The sequence below is a fragment of the Quercus lobata genome, chromosome 3, assembly GCF_001633185.2.
Source record: "Quercus lobata isolate SW786 chromosome 3, ValleyOak3.0 Primary Assembly, whole genome shotgun sequence".
NCBI classification, from domain to species: domain Eukaryota; kingdom Viridiplantae; phylum Streptophyta; class Magnoliopsida; order Fagales; family Fagaceae; genus Quercus; species Quercus lobata.
Genome location: NC_044906.1, coordinates 61013219 through 61021232, shown reverse-complemented (window position 1 = coordinate 61021232; position 8014 = coordinate 61013219).

The following is an 8014-nucleotide window of genomic DNA, read 5'->3' as shown; positions in this document are numbered from 1 at the left end:
TTCTTTAAATGCAACTTTCTCTAAAGCAAGTTCTCATAGGAAACGGAGTCGTGCTCAAGTCAACCAAGATGATAATTGTAGGGGTAAAAGGCCCAAAAATACACATCCACATATTTGGTGGGCCTGAGGCCCAGGCCGAGGATAAGGAATCATCTTAGGATGCGAAGGTGCTATAGAAAGGGGCCCATGATAATAGGTGAAGAGAACAATGTTGGTCATAGTAGTCCGGGAAGCTTTGCCGAGGACGAGGTCCTTCTCGGCAACCCAACGCCGAGGTTCGAAGATATGATTTACTGACAAGAGCAGCCTTCCAAACCATTCCGTGGAGGAAGATAAGTACTAAAGATAAATATAGAAGAGTATAGCCATGAAATATATCCAGGAAAAGCTACTGCTTCCGCATTCAATGCCTCACAATCAACACTCTAGCCGCATTAATGAGGAAGTGATGCCTGAACAGTGATTTCCAGCCTTACAGCTATTACCTAAGAGCTTTGGGGGAGGGGGGTTGATGGGATAAAGATCAACACCAGCAAATCTGACCTACACGTGGATGGTAAAGATGAAAAGGAAATGTAGTATATAAAGTAGAAAAAAGAATGAAAGAGAGGATGGGAGAGAAAAAAGAAAACAAAACTATTTTTGTAACTATTATCATCCAATATATATAAGAATAGAGTTCCTCGGACTGTGCCGAGGAAAATTTTTTTTACTCAAACATACTCTTGTTTTGTTCGATTGACTTATAAACCAAGTCTAACTGTTTTTTCATTGATGAGAACCTAGTTCTTTGACCCACTTTCTACAAATTTATTGTCTTGGGCATATTAGGCTTGAATCCAATTGCTTTTTGGGCCGGGGATCCAAATCTAGTCCTTGCAATTGGCGTCGTCTGTGAGAAGAACTAGTTGATCAGCGAGTGCAACGGTGAACTATGGTAGGATCAGGTCCACACTAGGAAGATCCACACCGAGCAAAATCCGTGAGTTCTCAACGCCAAGATGATTTCCTTAATCTTGAACATGAAAGAGACTGTGAGCGTGAATGACATCGAGAAGGTAGCGTGCACACCATGCATACTAGCAAAAGCCGTTCTCGAGTTGGAAGTCATGTTTCTTAAAGGCAAAACAACAACAGAGACATGCAGGCGGAGATTGACAATTTGAAAAAGCAGTTGTGCCATGCACAGCGGAAGCAAACTCCATCCAGTTCTAACATGTCCTCCAATGATGAGGAGGACGATAATTACAGACGGAGGTTAAGAACCCCACCAAGCGAAACCTTCTCCTTTGAGGAAGAGCACCCTTATAGACGTAGATACAAGAGCCCACCTCGTAAGGGTTTGAGAAATGATGCTATGGGTCAAGCGTTGAAGCAAATCTCCAAGTCACCTTTCACGCATAGGATAGAGGGGGTAAGACTTCCTCGACAATTCCATCAACCCACGTTCACCAGTTACAATGGTCGGACGGACCCTATTGAGCATGTGAGTCAATTCAACTAAAGGATGGCTGTTCATTCTAAAAACGAAGTATTGATGTGCAAAGTATTCCCATCCAGTTTGGGACCTGTAGCAATGAGGTGGTTTGATGGTTTGATGCCAAATTCCATTAACTCCTTTAAAGAGCTCACCTTAGCATTTGGCTCACGTTTTATCACGTGTAGTAGAGTTTCTCGTCCTTTGGATTCACTATTGTCCTTGTCCATGCGAGAGGGGGAAACCTTGAAAACATACTCGGATAGATACTGGGAGATGTTTAATGAGATAGATGGCAACTTTGACGATGTGGCCATCAGTACTTTCAAGGTCGACCTCCTCGTTGAGTATGATTTAAGGAAATCTCTGACTGGTAAACTTGTCACTAGTGTTTGTCAACTCATGGATCGGATTGATAAGTATAAAAAGGGTTGAGGAAGACCAGCAGCAAGGGAAAGGAAAAGCTAAGGTTATCCCTTAGGAGAGGAGGGATTTCAGGTCGGACCGATACAACAACAACCGAATTCGGATAGACTTTACAAGGCAATCAAGCTTTGCCAACACTCAGTCGGTTAATGCTGTGTTCCAAGAACCAATGCACCAGGTGCTGGAGAAGATTAAGAATGAATCATTCTGCAAGTGGCTGAATAAGATGGCAGGAAATCCTATGAGGCGTAACCAAAATCTTTATTGCCAATATCACCAGGATCAAGGGCATACCATTGAAGATTGCAGGAATCTGTGGGATCATTTGGACCAGCTAGTCCAGGAAGGGAAACTAAAACATCTTTTGCATCATTCCAGTGGTCAGCAAAGCCAGACGAATCCAATGCTCACGAGAGATACGTCCTCAAGGCCTCCTATTGGCACGATAAATGTCATCTTCACTGCTCCAAGGAGGACCGGTTCATATCCTTTAAGGGTGATGTCTGTGGCTCAATTGCCGTTTGAGGAGTCCGATTCGGAGCCAAAGAGGGCCAAGTTGGATATCCAGCCGGTATTAAGTTTTTCGGAGGACGATAAAGTTGGAACCATACAACCCTATGATGACGCATTGGTGGTTACTCTTAGGATTGGAGGATATGATGTGAAAAGGGTAATGGTAGATGATGGTAGTAGTGCTGAAATCATGTATCCTGACTTGTATAAGGGGTTGAACTTGAGACCCAAGGATCTGATCGCCTATGACTCTTCTTTGGTAAGTTTCGACGGGAATGTGGTCACTCCGAGAGGTCAAATTAGATTACCTGTACAGGCTGGCACAGCGGTGGTGGAGGTGGACTTCATTGTGGTGGATGCTTATTCTCCATACGCAGCCATTGTGGCCAAGCCTTGGTTTCATGTCGTGGGAGCCGTATCTTCTACTCTGCATCAAAAGGTGAAATACCCGTCCGAGGGTCGAGTTAAGGAGATCATGGGGAACCAGTCCACGGCTAGGCAATGCCTGGTGGCTGCCATATTACATTGGCTTGAAGTTGAGTCATCGGCCTCTACTGAAAAAAGCTTATAGCAATCAAAAACTCTGGTGTCGCCTAATAATGGAGCAGCCAAGGAGGCGAAGTGTGAAGATCTAGAAAAAGTTTCTATTGGTGATAATCCGGAGAAGTTCTTTCATATTGAGGCTCAGCTGCCTCTTCAAGAGAAGGAAGAGCTGATAGAGTTTCTTCTAGGAAATGTTGACATATTCGCATGGGACGCCTATGAGGCCCCGGGAATAGATCCAGGCTTTATATGCCATCATTTAAATGTCAACCCATCCGTTACTCCCAAAAAACAACCACCTCGGCGACCATCCAAGGAACATGCTGATGCTGTTAGAAATGAGGTGATAAAACTCAAGAAGGCAGGAACTATCAAGGAGGTTTTCTACCCCGAATGGCTGGCTAACACTGTGGTGGTGAAGAAGAAGAGTGGAAAGTGGCGAGTGTGTGTGGACTTCACCGATCTGAATAAAGCTTGCCCAAAGGATCCTTTTCCTATGCCTCGGATAGACCAATTGGTGGATGCAACTGTGAGCCATCCTCGAATGAGCTTCCTAGATGTCTTTCAGGGGTATCACCAGATACCACTAGCCCTGGATAATCAGAAAAAGACAGCCTTTGTCACTCCCATTGGAAATTACCATTACAAAGTGATGTCTTTTGATTTGAAAAACGCAGGATCTACCTATCAAAGGATGATGACTAGAATGTTTGAATCACAATTGGGCAAGAATATTGAAGTCTATATAGACGACATGGTGGTAAAAAGTAAGGTAGTGTCCGAGCATGTAAGAGATCTCAGAAATATTTTTGGAATTCTGAGGAAACATAAATTGTGCCTCAATGCTTCCAAATATTCGTTTGGCGTAAGGTCAGGAAAATTTTTGGGCTATATGGTAACACACAGGGGAATTGAGGTTAGCCCTGATCAAATCAAAGCTGTTCACAGTCTACAACCACCTCGGAATCCCAAGGAGGTCCAGAAGCTCACCGGAATGATTGCTGTCCTGAATCGGTTTATCTCTCAGTCAACCGATAGGTGCAAATCTTTCTTCCTTTTGATGAATAAATGGGAGGGATTTGAATGGACCGAGGAATGTGCATTGGCCTTTAAGCAATTTAAAGAATATCTATCTCGGCCACCTATTATGTCCAGTCCTGAAATGGACGAGGTTTTATTCGCTTATATTGTTGTAGCCCCTCATGCTGTAAGCTTGGTGTTGATACGAGTTGATAGTGGGATACAACGGCCAATTTATTATGTGAGCAAGTCATTACATGAGGCCGAGGTCCGTTATTTGCCATTGGAGAAGGCCATTTTAGTGGTGGTACATGCTACACGAAAACCTCCCCATTACTTCCAAGCACACACAGTTGTTATCCTAACCCAGCTTCCGCTCAAGTCTATACTCCTAAGTGTTGATTATACAGGGAGGATTGCTAAATGAGACACGGTTCTAGGAGCTTTTGACATTAAGTACATGCCTTGGACTCCAATAAAGGGCCAAGTCCTTACCGATCTAGTAGCCGAGTTTACTGAACTCAAGTTAGAAGTAGAGGCAGCAAGGTAAAACATGGATGGCAAACCGGCTGGCACGATCTCCTGACAAGACGCTTTATACTGGCAAGTATATGTAGATGGTGTAGCCAACCATAGAGGATCTAAAGTGGGGCTAGTTATAGTATCACCTGAGAAAATTACCATTGAAAAATCATTAAGATTGGGATTCACGGTCACAAATAACGAAGCCAAGTATAAGGCTCTACTGAAGGGAATGACTATGGTTCAGAAAATGGGTAGAAAGACAGTAGAGATGTTATCATATTCAAAGTTAGTTGTGGGCCAAGTGAAGGGTGAATTGGAGGCTAGAGATGTGAGAATGCAAGAATATTTGGGTCAGGTGAGACGCTTACAATTAGGGTTTGAATCTTTTAGATTGTCACATATTTCTAGAAGTGGAAACACATATGTAGATTCCTTGGCTACCCTCGCTACCTCTTCGACACAAGACCTGCCTCGGGTTATACTACTCTAAGTATTAAACAGAACTTAAGTCTTACGTGGCTCCTCGGACCACAAGTTTGGAGGAAATTAATCACTTCGTATTTTTACCTAAGTATTAAACAGAACCTAAGTCCTGCGTGACTTCTCGAACCATAGGCTTGGGGGAAATTAATCACTTCGTATTTTTACCTAAGTATTAAACAGAACCTAAGTCCTGTGTGGCTCCTCAGACCACAGGCTTAAGGGAAATTAATCACTCAGAAAGGACGCAAGACACGGGAGAAGAATCTTTTTCTATTGTTTGTACTAAGATATATTACTTGAACTACGAATGATGAATTGGAAATCTAGCAACACAATCTGGATTCATTCATGATGACAATAGAGTTAGAACAGTAAAAATAAATACCAAAGAAGAAGAAGTTCTATCATTCATTAAACTAAAAGGTAAATTATCTTACAAGCACTGGCAAAAGCCAAGTAAATGAAAAGATAGAAGGAAACAATTACAAAAGAAAACCCTACACCTAAAGTTCTAAGCTTTATCTTTGATTGGGCCTTTTGTGGGGTCATCAGTCTCGGGATGATCATCGCTGGCTTTGGACTTAGATTCGGCATCCTTGGCCTACGAAACGTCTTTGATTGTGAGGGTGTCCTCAGGCGACTTGTCCTTAGCCGGTGGTAGAGCCTCCTCATCCACTCTTTTCCCCTTAGGAATAATGGGATCAGGAACGGAAATCTAGGTAGAAGGGAGCTTCTCAGGAGGATCCGAATCAGGAATCTCTTGAATATCCTCGGGGAAGAAGATATTCTCGATTCTCCTGAGCTCGGAGTCTGCAGGGACTCTCACCCGGTCAATGGCTACTCCCTAGGACTTGGTGCAGTAGTCCCTGCAAACCACAGCCACCTCCTCGGTTAGCTTGGTCTTTGTGTCCTTCACCCCATGCTCATAAGAGGCTGCTACCGTAGCTTCAAATGCCTCCCTGGCCACCAGAGCCGCCTCTTTAGCCTGTTGCAATTGCGCCTTGAGATCCAGGACTAATTGCTTCTCGGTGGCTAGGTTTATTTCAGTTGTGTGCAGCAGCTGACGCATGTCCTCGGCCTGCCTTGTTGTGGTCTTAAGGCCTACTTCAGTGCTGTCCCGGGCCTTAATGGTCTCTTTGACCTTCTCATTTAGGCTCTCTTTCTCCAGCCTAAGGGCACTGACAGCTTTCTTAGCTTCGAGGCAGGACTGAACCTCAGCGTTCACTTCATCTTAGGAGTTCTTCACCTACTCCTTGGCCACGTAGATTTGCTGAGTAACCTGTATAAAAGTAACAGAAGAATCGTCAGAACGTAGATGACAAATAGATAAATATAAAACCAGGAACTTGAACAATGGGGAGCCTTTGCTTTACCATCGCGAGATTCATCTTCAATGACATAAAGAGGTCTGGTTGCCACGTAGTCCGAAGCCCGTCCATGTCACGAGGCAAGAGGAGGGACTACTGCAGAGCCTCAGCAAGATGCGACGCTTGCGCCCTCTGAGACTCCCAGAGGGTCGCGTCCCAAGGGATGGGAGTGCCATCAAATTCGAGCCGAGGGGACCAAGTGCGTTGCCCCCCTCCTCTGTGCAACCTCATCCCGGCTGTCTATGGACTTTGTCCTTTTGTCTTTAGGCTCCTTGCCTTTCTTTTGCTGTTTGGCCTTCTAAGGGTCGACCTCACCCTTCTCCAGTTTGTCAACTAGCCTTTTCCTCCTCAAGTTTGGAATGGGTTGCAGTGCGAGGTCAGTAGGAGGAGGAGGTGGACGAGGAAGACTGGCGGGGACTTGCTCCTTATGGACATCCTCGGAAGATTTCCCTTCATTCCTACTAGACATAAGGCCTCTCAGACCAGATCTCGACTTTAGATCCATGCCTTCCTCTTCAGCGTCTTGGCTTGTATCGATCCGAGCAACTATTAGTTTTGGGGAGTGAGCCGTCGAGAAGCGATCTAGATCCGAGCCTGAGTTTGAAAGCTCTATGAGCCTTGCTGACACCTCACCCTCTTGGGCGAAGCAGAAGTGATCGATTTTAGCTTCGAGGGATGAGTGCGTAGAGTCAATTCCCTCCCCCAGAGTGGCTACCTCCTGGGGAACACGATGAGCGGGCGGCCTGACAGGTGGCAAGTCTCTCCAAGCTAAAAACCTCAGTATAGAAACGTCGATACGAGCTAATCGGGGACTCCCTGTAATACCCCGATTTTGTCATCATTATTAATATTATTATTTTAGCTTTGACAAGTGATGTGAATAAACATGTAGTGTCATGATAGGATTATTTACATAGTTAGTTTTTGGATATGCTGCATGTGAGGTGTAATTTTGTGGCCAACAAAGATTACTACCCAAAGAAAGAGATGAAACAATAGACTACACAATTAGGTAACGTGTAGTCCTCATTTATTTTGTTTCAGTTATAGAAAGATTAAGGAATTAAAGCATTGTTCTCCTTATCAGTTAAGGAAAAGGTTGAGAGAATAAAAACCTTTTTGGATAACAAGTCTAAGAGTTATTGGAATCCCTTGGAATTCTAGCTTACCTAAATAGGTCAGTAGTTAATAATACCTTAAATTGAGGTTTATTAGAAGCTATAAAATCTTGGAAGGCTCTAGGGTTTCTTCATTATACGCATTAACCAAAAAAAGAAAAGAAAAGAAAAGAAAAGAGCATGGACGGCTGGAGACATCATCTATAGACTATAGTTAGCACTCAAAGATTGATCTCTCATCAGGTAATCATTCCCTAGTCTTGGCAGGGGCAGATCTATAGTTTTTATTAGAACTATTGTCATATAGTATTTGGCCTGTTATTAAAGATGAATAGAATATCTGTTCAAGTGTATCGTTGCCATGATTAATTTGGTTATTGTACTTTAGTGCGTGAAAGATTTGGTATGAAGGACTAGACTAGACTTTGAATACTTCGATTATATTACTAGTTTAGGATTGACCCTAAAGATAAGGTGGTTTTCAATAATAACATGAAGTCTTGTAGTTGGTTTAATATGATATTTGATATATTGGTCGATTG